The sequence below is a fragment of the Neophocaena asiaeorientalis genome, unplaced genomic scaffold, assembly GCF_003031525.2.
Source record: "Neophocaena asiaeorientalis asiaeorientalis breed wild unplaced genomic scaffold, Neophocaena_asiaeorientalis_V1.1 scaffold230, whole genome shotgun sequence".
Taxonomy (NCBI): domain Eukaryota; kingdom Metazoa; phylum Chordata; class Mammalia; order Artiodactyla; family Phocoenidae; genus Neophocaena; species Neophocaena asiaeorientalis.
The window spans coordinates 3,488,544-3,513,444 of NW_020175186.1; positions in this window are offsets into that span (position 1 = coordinate 3,488,544).

A 24,901-nucleotide genomic window follows, 5' to 3' on the forward strand; every position below is an offset into this window, starting at 1 on the left:
CAACACGCACTGTGGACTAACTAGGCTTTTATATTTTAATTCTAAATCCCTAGGGGACAAAATCTGGCCCATTTTGTGTTAGGCTTGCCAGATTGAGCAAATAAATGTGTGCCATGTAACATTTCAGACATGCTTATAAAGAAAAAATTATACATTGTTTATCTGAAATTCAAATTTAACTAAGTGTCCTGTATTCTACCTGGCAATCCTATGTCAAGTAATCTCTACTGGTCCAATCAGCTGTTGTAGGCATGGGGACAGGCCAAGTGGAATAAAGGATGGACTTGCACGTCAGCTAGATAATTGAGTGATAAAAAAATACTCTCAGGGATTTCCCTGGCTGTCCACTGTTAAGACTCCATGCTTCCAACGAAGGGGGCGCAGGTTCAATCGCTGGTCAGGGAACTAAGATCCCACATGTGCACGATGGGGACTAAAAAATTAAAAAAAAAAACTCTCAGGAAGGAAGTTGTGATCTTAATATGTACATGAAGAAATCTACTGCATGTAGGATAGAATAAATGAGAGAGAACAGTTTGGTTTTTATGCAGGAGGCAGGAGCCAGAAATTATTACTGTTCAGACAATCAGTAAAAGATGTGCCAGTTGACTAGGACAGAATAAAATAGTTCCAACCAAGTAAAATTTTAAAATAATATATATATTTTAATAATTCATCAGATGGATTGAAAGGAAATGCAATCAGTCTGGTAGGTTTAGAATTCCTTGCATTAACATTACTTGAGTGCCTATGTATAAGCATTTTAAAAGTACATATATTTTTCACTTGGAAAAAACTCCTGAGAGGTTACATTATCATTACATTTTTGCAATTGAGGATATTGAAGCTCAAAGAGGCTAATTACCTACATAAGACAACCTAGCTAGAAAGCAACAGAAGCAGAATTTGAAGTCAGGGCTGCCTAAATTCAGAGACTTTGCCCTGTACAGTGTTGCTTCTGAATGTTGTTCCTTCATACCCTTAACATCAGCATTATTCCAAGCTGTCACTAAGGATCACTATAGCTCCTCCGTTGGGATCTTAAATCAGCAGCCGCATTTTATATGATGAAAAGCCTAGGGACTACTTCCATATGGAGCACAATTAAGAGTGCTTGGCTTCTGCCCAATATTTTACCCAGAATTTTTTTCCAATATCCCCATCTGTTTTCTAATCCTAAATGAGTATAACACTGGTTGAGGTACCTTCTATGCTGTTGAGAATAACAACTGATGCATAACCTATGCATATTCATGAGTGGAATTATAGCAATGCATGAATGCTCTACATTTGTGCCTTATAGCCAACACCTACTTCCTCTCTTTTTGTTGTTTTTGTATAAAATAAAGGAAGGGGTTAGTAAGCTTAGTCACTAATCAAAGATAATTACACCATTGCCGTTCCCAACATTCATCTGGGCCTCTGTAAGTCAAGCAGGAGTAAACATTTAAGGTACTGTTTTAAGACAGGCCCTATGAAAAACATAACAGGAGTGCTGCTGGAATCTTTATGTAAAAGCACCCTTCTTGGTCATTTCTCCCTCAAAGTCTCTTTTCAGCAGCCCACTCCATCACCACTTCTATGGCATCTTCTTTCCTCTCACCATTTCTTCATGCAGATTCAAGCTCTTCCTTTTTTAATCGATTTCTCTTTTAGCTGTGAGAGAAATCCCTCCACCAGTTTCAGAGAAACTTCTGACTTCCTTAATTCTAGGCACCAATAAATTTACGTTCGGACCCTGGAGGCTTAACTTCTACATGGAACAAGTTTACCAAAACAGCCAAACAAAGATGGGTCTCTCTGCAAGGAATTCTCATACCTGTTTCAAAGGGAGTGGAATTTTCTCCCAATAGAGCCTTCAGAGGGAATGCATTCCTCCTGGCACCTTAATTTCAGACTCCTGGCCTCCAGAATTGTAAGAGAAAACATTTCTCTTGTTTTAAGTCACCAAGTTTGTGATTATTTGTTGTAGCAGCCCTAGGAAACTAATTCACATACAGAAGGACAACAGTTAATATAATATTCAGGCTTTTCTCTTCCCCCTCGTTTATTCATCCCTTGGGGAAGAGAGTGAAGTCTGAATGTATATTTAGGAGTAGCATCTAGGCATGCATGGCATTACCTCTTCCTTCTCCCTTTTTCTTTGGGAGCCAGTTGTTACCAGGAACACTGTCTTTTGATCTGCTCTTCCATGTTCTAAGTTACAGAGTGGAGATGGGCATGTTACATCATTTTCCAGCATAGCCTATGAATGGGCATGTAAATATGCTTATTTATTAAGTCTAGTAATAGGAAGCCAATTGTTGTCACACGCACAGACACCTAAGCCACAATCTCCTACCTTAGTATGATTAGTAATAAAGATATTTTTTCTACACCTGTTGATTCAGACTTATTTGTCACTTCAGACTTCATTTCCACTTTAGTCAATTCTAGAATCTCTTGGAATTTATTTCTCTCCTTGACTAACTCAAACTTTTCTACAGCTCCATCTTGAGCTCCACCTCACATGAAATGACTGAGAAGAAAAGAGGATATAGATTTGTTCAATCAGAAGACTATTTTATAGACTCACATGACACCAAAGGAATACGTATGATTTCTGACTTCTTAGTAGCAATAATGGAAATCTAAAGACGATAAAGCCACATATTAAAAATTTAGGCAGAAAATTATTTCCAACCTAGAACCCAAAACCCCAGCCCAAATACCCATCAAGTGTGAGGGTGGAAAAGTCATCTTTCTAGCAGGAGAATGGAGTAGCCAAGGAGTTTATTCCTGGTTGAATGACTACGTTATCCAACAGATGTGATTATAAGGTGATCTAATCCAACAGGAATTGTTGATTGAAAGATTTTTACAGAATTATTGGAAGGTGTCAAGATATTTGGCAACAGGTATAAGAACATTAAAAGGTATTAACTCCAGGAAATAATCAAAATATGCTCAAGAAAGGAAAATTGGTTCACCAGTAAAAAATATTTATAAGAATTAAAACATTGAATATTGACTTAACTAAAAATGATGATACAATTATGTTGGATGAATGAGGAAGAGGAATGAAAGAAGAAAGGTAAAAGTATTTTTACCCTTTTATACCATAATACTGTGCCAATCAATGTATGTGATAATTCAAAAGATGAATGTATGTGTGTGTGCGCGTGTGCGTTCACAATTTTAAAAGTAAATAAGAGAAGAGGCAGTCCAAAGAAATAATTGGGAGGAGATTTCCAAAGGCAGGAGTAGGGGAGTGATGAGAACAGCTATATTTGTTATAAGCTTCTGTGTATTATTTCTAAACCATCTGCATGTATTACTTCAAGAACAATAAAAGTTGATTTAAAATGGAAAAAATAAAAGTCCATGAAATTCATCTTATAAACTTGATTTATATTCATGAAATAAACCTACTAGCTATACAGTGAAAACAAAATAAACCTCACCCTGCAGTTATACATTGGTAAGCATTTGTGTACAATTTGGTGATGAGAAACAAATAGGCATGAAATAAAAATTGGAGCCTTGGGCTTCAATATAGGAGTGAATATTAAATACATATATAAATAAAAATATAAGGAAAAATAAAACTGAACTGAAATACTAGGCAACCACAAAATAAAGATGGAAGATTGGAAATAAAGCCATGGGAGCTTATATTTTCTGGGCAGGAGGAAAAAAACGATGAATGTTACATTCTTTAAATATAATATGGTGAATTTATATATGTATATGGCAGACAGAAAACTTATTAGACTTATGTGTATTTTAAGAGCCTTTTGTATGTAAGGAACTATTACTGTTGCTGGGAACCAAACAAACAAAAATCCCTGCCCTCAGGAACATCACAATCCACACAAGTATTGTTCAAGTACATGTGAAACATTTGCAAAATTTACCACACATCAGAGCCTAATGTTGAGTCTAAAAAGAGGTCTCAAGAAATACAAAAAAATCAATATATTAATGAGTTACCATGACAAAAACGTTATTTAAGTAAAATTAATTTAAAAAGAGTCAGAAAAATGTCATTATGTTTGAAAATAAAAATAGTCACATCACTTCAAAGTAATTCATAATTCTCAAAACATAATAGAAATTATAAAAAATTTAGATAATTAAAACAATGAGGGGCTCTTTGGTGGGGCTAATGGCAGACTCTGGGAGGGCTCACACCAAGGAATACTTCTCAGAACTTCTGCTGCCAGTCTCCTTGTCCTCACGGTGAGACGTAGCAACCCATCACCTCTGCAGGAGATCCTCCAACACTAGCAGTCATTGTTTATAAAAGAACAATAGAAGACAGCAGAAGCAAGAAGAACGACAATCATGCAGCCTTTGGAACAAAGACCACATTCACAGAAAGATAGACAAGATGAAAAGGCAAAGAGCTATGTACCAGATGAAGGAACAAGATAAAACCCCAGAAAAAACAACTAAATGAACTGGAGATAGGCAACTTTCCAGAAAAAGAATTCAGAATAATGATAGTGAAGATGATCCAGGACCTTGGAAAAAGAATGGAGGCAAAGATCGAGAAGATGCAAGAAATGTTTAACAAAGATCTAGAAGAATTAAAGAACAAACAAACAGAGATGAACAATACAATAACTGAAATGAAAAATACACTAGAAGGAATCAATAGCAGAATAACTGAAGCAGAGGAACAGATAACTGACCTGGAAGACAGAATGGTGGAATTCACTGCCGTGGAAGAGAATAAAGAAAAAAGAATGAAAAGAAATGAAGACCGCCTAAGAGACATCTGGGACAACATTTAACAGAAAAACATTTGCATTATAGGGATCACAGAAGGAGAAGAGAGACAGAAAGGACCAAAGAAAATATTTGAAGAGATTATAGTTGAAAATTTCCCTAATATGGTAAAGGAAAGAGCCACCCAAGTCCAGGAAGCACAGAAAGCCCCATATAGGATAAGCCCAAGGAGAAACACACCGGGATACATAGTAATCAAATTGGCAAAAATTAAAGACAAAGAAAAATTATTGAAGGCAGCAAGGGAAAAATGACAAATAACATACAAGGGAACTCCCATAAGCTTAACAGCTGATTTCTCAGCAGAAACTCTACAAGCCAGAAAGGAGTGGCATGATATACTTAAAGTGATGAAAGGGAAGAACCTACAACCAAGATTATTCTACCCGGCAAGGATCTCATTCAGATTCGATGGAGAAATCAAACACTTTACAGAGAAGCAAAAGCTAAGGGAATTCAGCACCACCAAACCAGCTCTACAACAAATGCTGAAGGAACTTCTCTAAGTGGGAAACACAGGAGAAGAAAAGGATCTACAAAAACAAACACAAAACAATTAAGAAAATGGTCATAGGAACATACATATCGATAATTACCTTAACCATGAATGGATTAAATGCTCCAACCAAAAGACACAGGCTTGCTGAATGGATACAAAAACAAGACCCATACATATGCTGTCTACAGGAGACCCACTTCAGACCTAGGGACATATACAGACTGAAAGTGAGGGTATGGAAAAAGATATTCCATGCAAATGGAAATCAAAAGAAAGGTAGAGTAGCAATACTCATACCAGATAAAATAGGCTTTAAAATAAAGAATGTTACAAGACACAAGGAAGGACACTACATAATAATGCAGGGATCAATCAAAGAAGAAGATATAACAATTATAAATATATATGCACCCAACATAGGAGCACCTCAATAAATAAGGCAACTGCTAACAGCTATAAAAGAGGAAATCGACAGTAACACAATAATAGTGGGGGACTTTAACACCTCACTTACACCAATGGACAGAGCATCCAAACAGAAAATTAATAAGGAAACACAAGCTTTAAATGACACAATAGACCAGATAGATTTATTTGATATATATAAGACATTCCATCCTAAAACAGCAGATTACACTTTCTTCTCAAGTGCGCATGGAACATTCTCCAGGATAGATCACATCTGGAGTCACAAATCAAGCCTCAGTAAATTTAAGAAAATTGAAATCATATCGAGCATCTTTTCTGACTACAACGTTATGAGATTAGAAATCAACTGCAGGGGAAAAATGTAAAAAACACAAACACATGGAGGCTAAACAGTACATTACTAATAATCATGAGATCACTGAAGAAATCAAAGAGGAAATCAAAAAGTTCCTAGAGACAAATGACAGCAAATACACGACGATCCAAAACCTATGAGATGGAGCAAAAGCAGTTCTAACAGGGAAGTTTATAGCTATACAAGCCTACCTCAAGAAACAAGAAAAATCTCAAATAAACAATCTAATGTTACACCTAAAGGAACTAGAGAAAGAAGAACAAACAAAACCCAAAGTTTGTAGAAGGAAAGAAATCATCAAGATCAGAGCAGAAATAAATGAAATAGAAACAAAGAAAACAATAGCAAAGATCTATAAAACTAAAAGCTGGTTCTTTGAGAAGATAAACAAAATTGATAAACCATTAGCCAGACTCATCAAGACAATGAGGGAGAGGACCGAAACCAATAAAATTAGAAATGAGAAAGCAGTTACAACAGATACCTCAGAAATACAAAGCATCCTAAGAGACTAACTACTACAAGCAACTCTATGCCAATGAAATGGACAATCTGGAAGAAAGGGACAAATTCTTAGAAAGGTAAAACCTTCCAAGACTGAACCAGGAAGAAATAATAAATATGAACACACCAATCACAAGTAATGAAATAGAAACTGTGATGAAAAATCTTCCAACAAACAAAAATCCAGGACCAGATGGCTTTACAGGTAAATTCTATGAAACATTCAGAGAGGAGCTAACACCCATCCTTCTCAAACTCTTGCAAAAAACTGCAGAGGAAGGAAAACTCCCAAAATCACTCTATGAGGCCACCATCACCCTGATACCAAAACCAGACAAAGATACTATAAAAAAAGAAAATTACAGACTAACATCACTGATGAATATAGATGCAAATATCCTCAACAAAATACTAGCAAACAGAATCCAACAACACATTAAAAGGATCATATACCATGATCAAGTGGGATTTATCCCACAGATGCAAGGATTCTTCAATATACACAAATCAATGACCCAGCAATCCCACTACTGGTCATATACCCAGAGAAAACCATAATTCAAAAATACACATGAACCTCAATTCTCATTGCAGCACTATTTAAAATAGCCAGGTTATGGAAGCAACCTAAATGCCCATTGACAGATGAATGGATAAAGAAGATGTGATACGTATATACAATGGAATATTACTCAGCCATTAAAAGGAAAGAAATTGGGTCATTTGTAGAGACGTGGATGCATCTAGAGACTGTCATACAGAGTGAAGTAAGTCAGAAAGAGAAATACAAATATCATATATTAACGCATATATGTGGAACCTAGAAAATGGTACAGATGAACTGGCTTGCAGAGCAGAAACTGAGACACAGAAGTAGAGAAAAAATGTATGGACACCAAGGGGGGAAAGCGGCAGGCGGTGAGGGGGGTGATAAATTGGGAGATTGGGATTGACAAGTATACAGTAATATGTATAAAATGGATGACTAATGCGAAAAATAAATAAATAAAAATAAACATTAAAAAAATGCATGATATTTAAAAACTTTGGTATGTAAGCAAAGCCATCTTTACAGGAAAAATACATAGCCCTAAATTCATATTTAAAAAATAAAGTTGTTAAGCTATAAAATTTAAAAAGAACAGCACACTCAATTCAAAGAAGGAGCAGGAGGTAAATAATAAATTTAAAAGTAAAATTTCACAAAACAGAAAACAAAGAAGCTCTGTAGATGAAGGTGATACAGTCAAATATCATATAAGTTCTTTGGAAAAATACTGATGAAGTTGGCAAAATCAATTCAAATATAATGAATGAATGTATAAATTAATAATATTAGGAATGTAATTTCATACATGGTTGAGGTTTTTTCAATCTTTCAAAGAATAATATGTACAACTTAATGCAAAAAATTATAATTGTGATACAGTGGTTATTTCTTAGAAAAATATGAATTACGAAAATGGACTTATGATGAATGAAAAACTAAATGAATCAGAAACTCCAGACTGGTTCAACTTTAGCTAGCTCTACAGTCAAAGATCACAGTATATTTTTATCCAGTCTTTATTTGCATTCAACTTCATATTTAGGAAAGTAGCTATTTATATTTAAAAACCTGGATCAAAGATCTTCTCTCCAGGGAGACTCCCCTAATTGCAGGGGATGGGGTTATTTTTATAATGAAGGCTGGTGCCAACAAATACAAGCAGTTTGACTTTACGCAAGTTACTTACTTTTGTTAAATTGACTTACTTTCAGTAGCTCGTTTCATAAAATTGTACAGATTATATGAGATTAACTTAAGTAAAGCATTTAGCCCTGATTCACAGTTGAAGTGCATCAATTCATAACTATTATTATTGTATCTGATGGGGGATTAATTGGTGTCTATTAATATTCCCTCCTCTGTGCTCTCATTGCACAATGTCCATTTTGCATTTAATATGGTTAATTACATTTAATTTCTTTCTATGTCTGCCTTTCCCACTATATTAGGAGTTCCAAGGCAAGGCAGAGACTTACTCATTTTTAATTCCTTGAGTGGAATGGACATTCAGTAATTGTTAAATTGATTACTAAATGAATAAAATAAACAATCAGTCAATCATTCCATCCATCAGTGTATATATCTACTGGGTATGAAATCCTGCATCATTTGGCCTTGCTTTATTGATTAATAAAAACATGAGTATACTAATATTTGTGAGGTTTTAAGTGAAAACCTATTTGATGAATACTCCTAGTTCTTGTAAAATCAGTCTTTCATATTTAAGCCAAATTTAAATTTGAATGATCTATTTGAGAGAATACATATATGTATACACATATATATATTTATATAGTTTAACATATATGTAAGTACATTTATAACTTTATATATAACTATACATACAAATATGTTTTGTATAAACAAATATAAATATAAAATATATAACATATGAACATGAAATCAGTTTTGTATAAACAAATATATATAAATGAGCATATTTATATGCTGTATATGTAAAAACTAGGTAACATGTAAATATATATATATTTGGAGAATAGATAGATAGATACATTATTTTTATATCCTGCCTACATCAGAAGATTTGAAGTGATGAATAAGAAAATGCAGACATTGACCAGTACCACTAAAAAGAATTATATAGTGATGAAGTCAGGATTCTAGTTGTTTCTGAAACATAGACTGACTTGAGTTTTACTAAAAATTTACCTTTGAGCTTCCTGGTAACCCAGACAAAAGGATAATATATTTCTTTGTGTCTGACAGTAAGAAGTCCCTATGTTTGGCTGGCTGTAAACAGAGTCATAGCGTTAAAATCAAAGAGTATATTTATGAATCTTAGGGTAAGATATATTAAATACTAAGTTAAAAATTGTCTTCAGTAGCCAAGATACCAAAGGAGACCAGAGAATGATTTTAAAAGAGTTTTTTTGCTTTAAGTTATAGAAACTATTCCATTGAAAAACTAGTCAAGAAGTCCAGCTTTAGTGACAAGACTAAAACAATGCAAAATTTAGCACATTCATTTGTAATAAATAAACTTGTAAAATGTTTGAAATCTTTGTAGAATAATTTGATAATCTTTCCACACTTTTTTTTAACAATTGTAACCCAGGTTTTCTAGCTCATGATGGCAGACTGGCTCAGAATCTCCCTGTAAATGATATCATCATTGAAATCCTGGTTTCTCTAACATTTAAGATTCAAGCAGTTTTGTAAGAAGCTCAGTACATCCTAGTCACCCAGTTTGATGTGGTTAGAAGGATTTTACTGTGCTGTTTGAACGTGTTGCCTTTTTCTTTCTGCAAATTATGCTAATATTTTTGGCAGTTCTTACAGCTTCACTAAACAACCCAAATAAAGGAGTTTCCAAGGAGTGAGTGACCAAGACTTAATTTGGTCTTGGTCATACTGTCTCATGCTTGCTAAGGTTGTACTTCCTAGAGGCCAATGAGATGGAAGCAGAGTAGCACCAGAACTCCAAGGTGCTCAAAGTCATAATCACTAAAGTCTGTTATATATTTATATTATATATTATTAATTATATTTACAATAGTAGGTGCTGTTGATGCCCACCTACATCTCCTTTCCTACTCCAGTGCACCCAACCTCCAGCAGTTAATGACTCACAGCTGTGCTTAAGGCCAACAGGAACTGCCTCATATAGAAATAGCCCAGAGGTTAAGCTGTCCCATGGGAGTGGCATTTAGTAATTGAATGATTCATGTGAGGGTAAAAAGCTCAACCCCTTAACCTCAGTGTGGGATCTACCTCTGCGGTACTGTTCATGCTCCAGTTTTCTCTGATGGGGGCTGACAGAAGCTAAATTTCAGTACAGCCCCCATTTTGCTCATCTTCTCTCACCTTGACTTTCTTAAAAGTTTTCTCCTAAAAGCACCTGCTTGCACAAAAGAATCACTGGCAACAGAATGCCTATCTCAGGCTCTTCTAGGAAATATAACCTAAGATGTACCTTGTGTGAATTAGTCTGTGGGCAGTCTGATTTGACTGCGTCCAGTCTGGCCACCAAAGAGATTTTTTAGAATTCATGTTTTAATGCCTCCTCTTTCTGAACCATATAGCACTAATGATTACCATTAATTTCATTGTATTCCCCTTTTTCCTATAGCATATCAGAAGGGCAACATTGGTAGTATACAGGTAGATGTTTAACTATCTGAGGGTTGCTTTAAGTATTCCAATCACTCTGGCCCTACCAAGGGACTACTGGGCCTCTTAGCCTGGTGTTACCCTAGTATGTTCAAGAGACTGTACACTGAGGAACAGAAACTTGATGCTCTCGGTATTTTTTTTTGAATTTTAATAATGAATTTAAAAATCTAAACTAACTGACCACATACCAGACCACCAAAAAACTAAATTCCCCAAAGAAACAACTGTATAAGTCTCTTTTCCAGAATATAATAAAACACAAACTGATAGCTATCAAAAACTTAATTAAAACCACCCAGTCATTTGGAATAAAAATGTAATCTCCTAAGTAAAGAAGGAATCAAATGGAAAAGCAAAAATTACCATTATAGACAAAGTAGAAAATAATTAAAATTTAGAACTCTACTTCTTAGAACTTATTATATACATTTGAAGCTTTACTCAGAGTAAAATTCATAACCTTAAAAATGATTTTATTATTATTACAAGCCCTGACTTTTAGTTTTTTTATTAAAAAAAATTTTTTTAATGTCATTATAGGAGTGTAATTGCTTTACAGTAGTGTGTTAGCTTCTGCTTTATAACTAAGTGAACCAGCTATACATATACATATATCTCCATATCTCCTCCCTCTTGCGTCTCCCTCCCACCCTCCCTATCCCACCCCTCTAGGTGGTCACAAAGCACCGAGCTGATCTCCCTGTGCTATGCGGCTGCTTCCCACTAGAGCAAAAGCTTTGAAGTTTCATTAGGTCCCATTTGTTTATTTTTGTTTTTATTACCATTTCTCTAGGAGGTGGGTCAAAAAGGATCTTGCTGTGATTTATGTCATACAGTGTTCCGCCTGTGTTTTCCTCTAAGAGTTTGATAGTGTCTGGCCTTACATTTAGGTCTTTAATCCATTTTGAGTTTATTTTTGTGAATGGTGTTACGGAGTGTTCTAATTTCATTCTTTTAAATATGGCTGTTCAGTTTTCCCAGCACCAATTATTGAAGAGGCTGTCTTTTCTCCATTGTATATTATTGCCTCCTTTGTCAAAAATAAGATGACCATATGTACGAGAGTTTATCTCTGGACTTTCTATCTTGTGTCATCAATCTCTATTTCTGTTTTTGTGCCAGTACTATTCTGTCTTGATTACTGTAGCTTTGTAGTATACTCTATAGTCTGGGAGCCTGATTATTTCCAGCTCCGTTTTCCTTTCTCAAGATTGGGGGGCTATTCGGGGTCTTTTTTGTTTCCATACAAATTGTGAAATTTTTCGTTCCAGTTCTGTAAAAAATGCCATTGGTAGTTTGGTAGGGATTGCACTGAATCTGTAGATTGCTTTGGGTAGTATAGTCATTTTTACAATGTTGATTCTTCCAATCCAAGATCATGGTATATGTCTCCATCTGTTTGTATCATCTTTAATTTCTTTCATCAGTGTCTTATAGTTTTCTGCATACAGATCTTTTGTCTCCTTAGTTAGCTTTATCCCTAGGTATTCTATTCTTTTTGTTGCAGTGGTAAATGGGAGTGTTTCCTTAATTTCTTTTTCAGATTTTTCATCATTAGTGTATAGGTATGCAAGAGATTTCTGTTCATTAATTTTGTATCCTACTACTTTACCAAATTCATTGATTAGCTCTTGTACTGTTCTGGTAGCATCTTTAGGATACTCTGTGTATAGTAACATGTCATCTGCAAACAGTGACAGCTTTACGTCTTCTTTTCTGATCTGGATTCCTTTTATTTCTTTTTCTTCTCTGATTGCTGTGGCTAAAACTTTCAATACTGTGTTGTATAATAGTGGTGAGAGTGGGCAACCTTGTCTTGTTCCTGATGTTAGTGGAAATGGTTTCAGCTTTTCACCACTGAGAACGATTTTCACCATGGGTTTGTCATATATGGCCTTTATTATATTGAGGTAAGTTCCCTGTATGCCTACTGTCTGGAGAGTTTTTATCATAAATGGGTGTTGAATTTTGTCAAAAGCTTTTTCTGCATATATTGAGATGATAATATATTTTTTTTGTTTTTTTTTTGTTTGTTTTTTTTGCAGTACGCAGGCCTCTCACTGTTGTGGCCTCTCCCGTTGTGCAGCACAGGCTCTGGACACACAGGCTCAGCGGCCATGGCTCACGGGCCCAGACACTCTGCGGCATGTGGGATCGTCCCAGACCGGGGCAGGAACCCACATCCCCTGCATCGGCAGGCAGACTCTCAACCACTGTGCCACCAGGGAAGCCCGATCATATGGTTTTTATTCTTCAAATTGTTAATATGGTGTATCACATTGATTAATTTGCATATATTGAAGAATCCTTGCATCCCTGAGATAAATCCCACTTGATCATGGTGTATGATCCTTTTAATGTGCTGTTGGATTCTGTTGGCTAGTATTATGTTGAGGATTTTGCATTTATGTTCATCAGTGACACTGGCCTGTAGTTTTCTTTCTTTGTGACATCTTTGTTGGGTTTTGGTATCAGGGTGATGGTGGTCTTGTATATGAGTTTGGGAGTTTTCCTCCCTCTGCTATATTTTGGAAGAGTTTGAGAAGGGCAGGTGTTAGCTCCTCTCTAAATATTTGACAGAATTAGCCTGTGAAGCCATCTGGTCCTGGGCTTTTGTTTGTTGGAAGATTTTTAATCACAGTCTCAATTTCAGTGTTCATGATTGGTCTGTTTATATTTTCTATCTTTTCCTGGTTCAGTCTCAGAAGGTTGTGCTTTTCTGAGAATCTCTCCATTTCTTCTAGGTTGTTCATTTATTTGCATATAGTTGCTTGTAGTAATCTCTCATGATCCTTTGTATTTCTGCAGTGTCAGTTGTTACTTCTTATTCATTTCTAATTCTATTGATTTGAGTCTTCTCCCTTTCTTTCTTGATGAATCTGGCTAATGGCTTATCAATTTTGTTTATCTTCTCCAAGAACCAGCTTTTAGCTTTATTGTTATTTGCTGTCATTTCCTTCATTTCTTTTTCATTTATTTCTGATCTGACTTTTATTATTTCTTTCCTTCTGCTAACTTGGGGTTTTTTTGTTCTTCTTTCTCTAATTGCTTTAGGTGTAAGGTTAGGTTGTTTATTCGAGATGTTTCTTGTTTCTTGAAGTAGGACTGTACTGCTATAAACTTCCGTCTTAGAACTGCTTTTGCTGCATCCCATGGGTTTTGGGTCATCATGTTTTCATTGTTGTTTGTTTCTAGGTATTTTTTGATTTCCTCTTTGATTTCTTCAGTGTTCTCTTGGTTATTAAGTAGTGTATTGTTTAGCCTCCATGTGTTTGTATTTCTTACAGAATTTTTCCTGTAATTGATATCTAGTCTCATAGCATTGTTGCCGGAAAAGATACTTGACACCATTTCAATTTTCTTAAATTTACCAAGGCTTGATTTGTGACCCAAGATATGATCTACACTGGAGAATGTTCCATGAGCACTTGAGAGAAAGTGTATTCTGTTGTTATTGGATGGAATTTCCTATAAATAGCAATTAAATCCATCTTGTTTAATGTATCATTTAATACTTGTGTTTCCTTAATTATTTTCATTTTGGATGATCTGTCCATTGGTGAAAGTGGGGTGTGAAATCCCCTACTATGATTGTGTTACTGTCGATTTCCCCTTTTATGGTTGTTAGCATTTGCCTTATGTATTGAGGTGCTCTTATGTTGGTTGTATAAATATTTATAATTATTATATGTTCTTCTTGGATCGATCCCTTGATCATTATGTAGTGTCCTTCTTTGCCTCTTGTAAGTCTTTATTTTAAAGTCTATTTTGTCTGATATGAGAATTGCTACTCCAGCTTTCTTTTGATTTCCATTTGCACAGAATATCGTTTTCCATCCCCTCACTTTCAGTCTGTATTTGTCTCTTGGTCTGAAGTGGTTCTTTTGTAGACAACATATATATGGGTTTTATTTTTGTATCCATTCAGCCAGTCTATGTCTTTTGATTGGAGCATTTAATCCATTTACATTTAAGGTAATTATCGATATGTATGTTCCTATTCCCATTTTCTTAATTGTTTTGGGTTTCTTATTGTAGGTCTTTTCCTTCTCTTGTGTTTCCTGCCTGGAGAAGTTCATTTAGTATTTATTGTAAAGCTGGTTTGGCAAGCTGAATTCCTTACCTTTTGCTTGTCTAAAGGTTTTTATTTCTCCATCAAATTCGAATGAGATCTTTGCTGGGTAGGGTAATGTTGGTTGCAGGTTTTTCCCTTTCATCACTTTCAATATGTCCTGCCACTCCCTTCTGGCTTGCAGAGTTTCTGTTGAAAGATCAGCTGTTAAACTTATGGGAATTCCTTTGTATGTTATTTGTTGTTTTTCCCTTGCTGCTTTAATACTTTTTCTTTGTATTTAATTTTTGATAGTTTGAGTAATATGTGTCTTGGCAATGTTTCTTCTTGGATTTATCCTGTATGGGACTCTCTGCACTTTCTGGACTTGATTAACTATTTCCTTTCCCATATTTGGGAAGTTTTCAACTATAATCTCTTCCAATATTTTCTCAGTCTCTTTTTCCTTCTCTTCTGCTTCTGTGGCCCCAATAATTTGAATGTTGTTGTGCTTAATGTTGTCCCAGATGTCTCTGATACTCTTCTCAATTCTTTTCCTTCTTTTTTCTTTATTCTGCTCTGCAGTAGTTATTTCCACTATTTAATCTTACAGGTCACTTATCCGTTCTTCTGTCTCAGTTATTCTGCTATTGATTCCTCTAGAGAATTTTTAATTTCATTTATTGTGTTGTTCATCATTGTTTGTTTGCTCTTTAGTTTTTCTAGGTCCTTGTTAAACATTTCTTGTATTTCCTCCATTTTATTTTCAACATTTTGGATCATCTTTACTACCATTACTCTGAATTCTTTTTCATGTAGACTGCCTATTTCCTCCTCATTTGTTTGGTCTGTTGGTTTTTACCTTGCTCCTTCATTTGCTGTGTGTTTCTGTCTTCCCAACTTTCTTAACTTCCAGTGTCTGGGGTCTGCTTTTCACAGGTTGCAGGTTCATAGTTCCCGTTGTTTTTGGTGTCTGCCCCCAGTGGCTAAGTTTTGTTCAGTGGGGTGTGTAGGCTCTTTGGCAGAGGGGACTAACGCCTGTGTTCTGGTGGATGAGGATGTATCTTGTCTTTCTGGTGGGCAGGACCACGTCCAGTGGTGTGTTTTGGGCTGTCTGTGACCTTATTATGATTTTAGGCAGCCTCTCTGCTAATTGGTGGGGTTGTATTCCTCTCTTGCTAGTTGTTTGGCATAGGGTGTCCGGCAATGTAGCTTGCTGGTTGTTGAGTGGAGCTGGGTCTTACCGTTGAGATGGAGATCTCTGGGAGAGCTTTCACTGTTTAATAATATGTGGAGCCAGGAGGTCTCTGGTGGACCAATGTCCTGAACTTGGCTCTTCCACCTCAGAGGCACAGGCCTGACACCTGGACGGAGCACCAAGACCCTGTCAGCCACATAGCTCAGAAGAAAAGGGAGAAAAAAAGAAAGAATGAAAAAAAATAAAATAAAGTTATTAAATAAAAAATTATTAAGAATAAAAAGTTAAAAAGTAATAGAAAAAGGAAGCAAGAAACAAGAGAGCAACCAAACCAGAAAACAAATCCACCAATGATAACAAGGGCTAAAAACTATACTATGAAAAAAACAAACAAACAAATGAAACAAAATGGATAGACAGAACCCTATTACAAATGGTGAAAGCAAAGCTATACAGACAAAGTCACACACAGAAGCATATACATACACACTCACAAAAGGAGGAAAAGGAAAAAGATATATATATCCTGCTCCTGAATGCCACCACCTCAATTTTGAGTTGATTCGTTGTCTATTCAGGTATTCCATAGATGCAGGGTACATCAAGTTGATTGTAGAGATTTAATCCACTGCTCCTGAGGCTACTAGGAGAGATTTCCCTTTCTCTTCTTTTATCGCACAGCTCCTGGGATTCAGCTTTGGATTTGGCCTCGCCTCTTTGGGTAGGTCGCCTGAGGGCATCTGTTCTTCACTCAGACAGGACAGGGTTAAAGGAGCAGCTGATTAGGGGGCTCTGGCTCACTCAGGCCGGGGGGAGGGAGGGGTACGGAATGTGGGGTGAGCCTGTGGCTGCAGAGGCTGGCGTGACATTGCACCAGCCTGAGGTGTACCGTATGTTCTCCTGGGGAAGTTGTCCCTGGATCCCGGGACCCTGGCAGTGGCAGGCTGCACAGGCTCCTGGGTGGGGAGGTGTGGATAGTGACCTGTGCTTGCACACAGGCTTCTTGGTGGCTGTAGCAGCAGCCTTAGCATTTCATGCCCATCTCTGGTGTCCGCGCTGTTAGCCCCAGCTCACACCGGTCTCTGGAACTCAGTAGGCGGTGCTCTGAATCCCCTCTCCTCGTGCCCTGAAACAATGGTCCCTTGCCTCTTAGGCAGGTCCAGACTACTTCCCAGACTCCCTCCCGGCTAGCTGTGGCACACTAGCCCCCTTCAGGCTGTGTTCATGCAGCCAACCCCAGTTCTCTCCCCGGGATCTGACCTCTGAAGCCTGAGCCTCAGCTCTCAGCCCCCACTGGTCCCAGCGGGTGAGCAGACAAGCCTCTCGGGCTGGTAAGTGCTGGTCAGCACTGATCCTCTGTGTGGGAATCTCTCCACTTTGTCCTCTGCACCTCTGTTGCTGTGCTCTCCTCTGTGGCTCTGAAGCTTCCCCCACCGTCACCCCTGTCTCTGCCAGTGAAGGGGCTTCCTAGTGTGTGGAAACCTTTCCTCCTTCACAGCTCCCTCCCAGTGGTGCAGGTCCCATCCTTATTCTTTTGTCTCTGTTGTTTCTTTTTTCTTTTGCCCTCCCCAGGTACGTGGGGAGTTTCTTGCCTTTTGGGAGGTCTGAGTTCTTCTGCCAGCATTCAGTAGGTGTTCTGTAGGAGTTGTTCCACATGTAGGTATATTTCTGATGTATTTGTGGGGAGGAAGGTGATCTCCACCTCTTACTCTTCCCCCATCTTGAAGGTCTCCCCCCTTGATATTTTTTTAATATACAAAGAGCTTATGCTTAAAAAAGGGAATTTACATTTAAAGCTGTATTTGCCTAAGCAGAACACTGTTTTTATCTTAGATTATATGTTTACTTGGAGTGAGCTGAGTGCCTCATAATTTTGATGAACTAGCCCTCCTCTCCCTGTTCATCCTTTGGTGTATGACAAAATTAATTCTCTTTGTATTAAAACTCAAATATTCTATATTGTTTATTATTTTATTCAAACAACCCAACTCAAACTGCTTTCTATTTTAGTATCTCATCTCCTGTTTACTCCAAGTTGAGTCAGGTAACACCCTCTGGAGAGGACAGCCCACATCCAGGACCAACCTGAGCATCTTTTCTTCCTTTTGGGGTGAGTTTCTTCCCCATTCTAAATGTTGTATGTGTAATTAAGAATAGCCCACATCCTTTGCTTATTTGACCCTCTGTCATTGAAGCCAGTCATCTGCCCAGTTCTTTCTAGACACTGTTTCACACAGAGAGCACATCAAGCTTCCATGCCTGCAAAATAACTGTGTCCTCAGTTCCCCGGAAATTCTTTCTAATGGTCCTGTATTGTCAGAGCCGGCAGGCACAAAAAAACTCCCACTGAGCATTTTCTACACAAAACAACCCTCTTTTCCATTCTCAGCCTGAATCAGGTATACATCTCCTATGCCTTCAAATCCTTTACAGCTCCTGTCATTTTGGTCCTAAGGGATTTGGGTGCATAATTCTCTCCTCTTAACTGAGACTGCCTTATGACAGGAAACATATCTTAGTCATATTTATATTCTCAACACCTAGCAGAGTTGGTCCTCAGCAGATGATTCATGTATAAATGGATGGACATTTGAATGAATGAATGCATGAATGGACTTGACCTTCTATTCACAAAGAGTTAAAAATATAATTGATGGTTGCCTCTTCCAAATCATAACCTATTTCGAAATGAGAATTTCCAAGTGAGTTGCTACTTTTTTTTTCTAGCATGAAAATCTCAGCTCTTTATGTAAAGAACCCAATAGGATTGGCAACTTATTCCCATTAAATGCACACACTCCTGGCAGGGCTGTTAGCCTTTACCCTGGTAAGTGAGGTTAGGAGGGAGAAACACTAAGTTGAGGAATGGGAAAGCAGAAGTAAATTATTGTGTAATCATCATAAATTACTGCAGCTCTGGGATTTGGAAATTAATGGTGGTGGGGGGAGCTGGGGGTTTAAACATGAACTGCATCCATTAGTGCAGCGCAGGCTTTTTATTGCCTTTTCCACCCATCTTCTGAGAATGCCTATTATTCGGGGACATCATAATTAGATTCCACTGAAAATGATGAGAAATAAAAAGGGGTTTCAGAAATTGGAGCAGCATCCTCTGCATTTGACTGTTTATATTATTTTTCTATGGGTGCTGCTTTTTCAGTATTATTTACATAATTTTTACTGTGACATCAGATTCTGTTGCATTTGGGCTCTTGATGTAAGTCAAAAGGGTTGGTGAAGCAGTCTATTACTCTTGACATTTCAGACCAATAATAAATTTGCTGGAAAAAAAGATATGCTTTGTTGTTGACAAATTGAAATATGATGTAAGTGGTTTCTGCTGAAATCAAGGTAAAAGCCCAAAAGAGGAGCTTCTAATAGTCGCAATGTTTCTGAAGACAGATTTGAAAGTCAACTGGGAGCTGGGAAAATGGAGCTCTCCATTCTTATCACACAGTCAACATTTTTTGTCCCACCTTTATTGTTCACTTCTTGTATTTTTAAATTTATGAACATGTCTGTCCTATCCACTAACTTGTTAGCTCCTTGAAGGGCAGAAGTCAAGCCTATTTCACACGTATATACATCTTGGACGTCTTGGTTTATTAGCTGTATAAGAGGTGCATCATGTTCTAATTTAAAATGTACAACGTACATATAAATGCTCAGTTATTGTACCTTTGCACCTATTCAGGCCTTTAAACATGAAGCTCAATATAGCACATCTGCCCTTCTTTTGTCTTAAGCTTTGTATTGATTTTCTATTGCTGAATAACAAATTACCACGAACTTAGTGGCTTAAAACAACACAAAATTATTATCTCACGGTTTCTGTGGCCCAGGCATCTGTCATGGTATCAATTCATTGGATGTTTCATGAGGGCATCCTCTTTAGTAACTAATCTAGTTTTTGTGTCCATCTATCACTGACCTGAGCTCCTGAACATATTAGACCCAGGAATTTCTTTTGACTGATGCTTCATGGTCAGAAATGCAAGCCAAATTTCAATTCAATTAATAATTTTAAAAATAGATAAAAAGAACAATAATTTACATTTTTGAGCAATTATTTTCTTCCAGATTCTGTGCAAGCATTTTATATACAATATGCCTTTTGCAAGATGAGGAAACTAGGAAGAAAGAAGTTTCATTATTTGTCTACGTCAAACAGCTAGAAGTTATTAGAGTCCACATTTAAGTCTGAGGCTCTCTGAAACCGAACTTCTACTCTAGTGTCATTCTTTATCTCTTGTGATTTTTCCGTCTTGCTGAATATCAAAAGACCTATTCCGTCCTTTTGCATAGTCATTCCTCAGACTTTCAGGTATGCAATCAGATTAACTCCTGGTTAACTTGATAAATTAAAGTTGGATGCACTGAGTTATACTCACCAGACTTTTCAGTCATGAATAGTATTAGTTATTTGGTAAGCTTAAAATATTTAAACTTGTCATTAATATTTTATGCATAAGTAAATTGAAATACTTAGAACCTGAAATTAGCTAATAAATTGTTTTTAATTTGACATTGAAAATGTATAGCATTTATTTTTTCTTTTTATATGATAAAGTAGATACATGAAGATGATTATTACATATATATGTGTGTATACACATATATAATCACCATCACCATCATCACTAGCAAATATAAGTTCTACCCTGTGTCAGATAGGGTGCTAGCTTTTACATAAATTGTCTGATTGCAACTTTATAAAAATTTTCAAAATAAATATTAATGAAGCTCATTTTGTTGATGAAGAAACAGACCCACAAGGGTTAAATAATTTGCTGAAAGTCCTATCACTAGTACATGTTAGTGCTAGAATTTGAACATTTTCTACTTCTTTCATGTATGTCATCTTCACAAATAACATACCTTAGTGATCTGGTGGGCAGGGCCCATGCTTTTCAATTTTTCCATATTTTCCCCAGTGCTTAGCCTGGTTTGTAAATCTTAGGTGACCAAGAAATATTTTCTGATTGAAGCTAAGAAACTGAAACTTTATAGAAATTAATCCTGAAGAGAAAGAAAATTAGAGGAGACTACAGAATGTTCATATCATTTATTTACACAAAGTGTGCCTTGAAAAAATTCGGAGAATTCATCCCTGCAGAGATCATAAACATTATATTGGCAATATCAACTACTGGTGTTGTCTTGAGGAATGAAAATTAAAATTTGCATTTGGAAAACTCTTTAAAATGTTGACATATTTTCACAACTGTCTTCAATCAAGGAATGGTTTTCAATAATAAAGTTATAGGTGCACCTCCCTACAATATTATGCTAATGAACAGGAAGGACTGATCACCTTAAACTGAAAAACTTTAATACAAATACACTAGTTCAGATCCAAGTGAGTTGCTACTTTTTTTTTCTAGCATGAAAATCTCAGCTCTTTATGTAAAGAACCCAATAGGATTGGCAACTTATTCCCATTAAATGCACACACTCCTGGCAGGGCTGTTAGCCTTTACCCTGGTAAGTGAGGTTAGGAGGGAGAAACACTAAGTTGAGGAATGGGAAAGCAGAAGTAAATTATTGTGTAATCATCATAAATTACTGCAGCTCTGGGATTTGGAAATTAATGGTGGTGGGGGGAGCTGGGGGTTTAAACATGAACTGCATCCATTAGTGCAGCGCAGGCTTTTTATTGCCTTTTCCACCCATCTTCTGAGAATGCCTATTATTCGGGGACATCATAATTAGATTCCACTGAAAATGATGAGAAATAAAAAGGGGTTTCAGAAATTGGAGCAGCATCCTCTGCATTTGACTGTTTATATTATTTTTCTATGGGTGCTGCTTTTTCAGTATTATTTACATAATTTTTACTGTGACATCAGATTCTGTTGCATTTGGGCTCTTGATGTAAGTCAAAAGGGTTGGTGAAGCAGTCTATTACTCTTGACATTTCAGACCAATATTAAATTTGCTGGAGAAAATCTAAAACATTGGAAAAAAGATACGCTTTGTTGTTCACAAATTGAAATATGATGTAAGTGGTTTCTGCTGAAATCAAGGTAAAAGCCCAAAAGAGGAGCTTCTAATAGTCGCAATGTTTCTGAAGACAGATTTGAAAGTCAACTGGGAGCTGGGAAAATGGAGCTCTCCATTCTTATCACACAGTCAACATTTTTTGTCCCACCTTTATTGTTCACTTCTTGTATTTTTAAATTTATGAACATGTCTGTCCTATCCACTAACTTGTTAGCTCCTTGAAGGGCAGAAGTCAAGCCTATTTCACACGTATATACATCTTGGACGTCTTGGTTTATTAGCTGTATAAGAGGTGCATCATGTTCTAATTTAAAATGTACAACGTACATATAAATGCTCAGTTATTGTACCTTTGCACCTATTCAGGCCTTTAAACATGAAGCTCAATATAGCACATCTGCCCTTCTTTTGTCTTAAGCTTTGTATTGATTTTCTATTGCTGAATAACAAATTACCACGAACTTAGTGGCTTAAAACAACACAAAATTATTATCTCACGGTTTCTGTGGCCCAGGCATCTGTCATGGTATCAATTCATTGGATGTTTCATGAGGGCATCCTCTTTAGTAACTAATCTAGTTTTTGTGTCCATCTATCACTGACCTGAGCTCCTGAACATATTAGACCCAGGAATTTCTTTTGACTGATGCTTCATGGTCAGAAATGCAAGCCAAATTTCAATTCAATTAATAATTTTAAAAATAGATAAAAAGAACAATAACTTACATTTTTGAGCAATTATTTTCTTCCAGATTCTGTGCAAGCATTTTATATACAATATGCCTTTTGCAAGATGAGGAAACTAGGAAGAAAGAAGTTTCATTATTTGTCTACGTCAAACAGCTAGAAGTTATTAGAGTCCACATTTAAGTCTGAGGCTCTCTGAAACCGAACTTCTACTCTAGTGTCATTCTTTATCTCTTGTGATTTTTCCGTCTTGCTGAATATCAAAAGACCTATTCCGTCCTTTTGCATAGTCATTCCTCAGACTTTCAGGTATGCAATCAGATTAACTCCTGGTTAACTTGATAAATTAAAGTTGGATGCACTGAGTTATACTCACCAGACTTTTCAGTCATGAATAGTATTAGTTATTTGGTAAGCTTAAAATATTTAAACTTGTCATTAATATTTTATGCATAAGTAAATTGAAATACTTAGAACCTGAAATTAGCTAATAAATTGTTTTTAATTTGACATTGAAAATGTATAGCATTTATTTTTTCTTTTTATATGATAAAGTAGATACATGAAGATGATTATTACATATATATGTGTGTATACACATATATAATCACCATCACCATCATCACTAGCAAATATAAGTTCTACCCTGTGTCAGATAGGGTGCTAGCTTTTACATAAATTGTCTGATTGCAACTTTATAAAAATTTTCAAAATAAATATTAATGAAGCTCATTTTGTTGATGAAGAAACAGACCCACAAGGGTTAAATAATTTGCTGAAAGTCCTATCACTAGTACATGTTAGTGCTAGAATTTGAACATTTTCTACTTCTTTCATGTATGTCATCTTCACAAATAACATACCTTAGTGATCTGGTGGGCAGGGCCCATGCTTTTCAATTTTTCCATATTTTCCCCAGTGCTTAGCCTGGTTTGTAAATCTTAGGTGACCAAGAAATATTTTCTGATTGAAGCTAAGAAACTGAAACTTTATAGAAATTAATCCTGAAGAGAAAGAAAATTAGAGGAGACTACAGAATGTTCATATCATTTATTTACACAAAGTGTGCCTTGAAAAAATTCGGAGAATTCATCCCTGCAGAGATCATAAACATTATATTGGCAATATCAACTACTGGTGTTGTCTTGAGGAATGAAAATTAAAATTTGCATTTGGAAAACTCTTTAAAATGTTGACATATTTTCACAACTGTCTTCAATCAAGGAATGGTTTTCAATAATAAAGTTATAGGTGCACCTCCCTACAATATTATGCTAATGAACAGGAAGGACTGATCACCTTAAACTGAAAAACTTTAATACAAATACACTAGTTCAGAAAATCTCAGACAACAACAGGGTATAGTTCACCTAGTTGCTGTAACATTTTGTAAAGAATGGATTTGGAGGTCCTCCTGCTTAGCTAAGTAAGCATATTTGGGTGTGGTGAGCTGTTTCAAGCAAGTCATTTCAACTATGCAAGAGTATAAACTACTTTAGAATTACATTGTAAACAGCATTTTCAATCTTGTATTGCAATTATACCTTGAATGTATAATCAAATCAGAATATAGAAATCCCAAAGACTTCTGGCAGGAATAAAAAAGGGACCTGATTCTCTAAACAAGGGCACAATTTCCCAGCAGCTGGCTTGGCTTCCCCAGCAGCCACTCAGTTAAATTCCTGCTGCACAGGCATTTCACAGACTTCAGTTGTGAGCAACCCATTCATGGAAAAACCCTGGCACTAAATTTGTCCGCTAGTTATGCCCTCTTTTCTCTCTGTTAGAATTAACTCTTCATGCAGAGTAGTGAAGCATGGGAGGCAGCAGTGATGATGGGGCAAAAAGCATGGGTATTAGAATTGATTAGTCTGTGTTTAAGTCAGAGGTTTGGCACCTGAAGATCTCAGGCAAAATGACTAAACATCTGTGGGTTTAGCCTTCCCCTATGTACAATGGGGATAATATTACCAGCTACTTCTTAAGATTATTGTAAGTATGAAAAGATATAATATGTGGAAAGATCTTATCTCCATGCTTGGAAGCATAATTCCTCAACAAATATTAATTTTTCTTAGAGTTGACTTTCCGAATGGTGGTGTGAGGAGCTCACCAAAGAAGTGATAATAACTGGTGAAAAATATTTTTTTAAAATTAAAACCTCTGGAAATAGTCCTAAAGACATACAGAAGATGAAAAAACACTTATCCAAGTAAGAT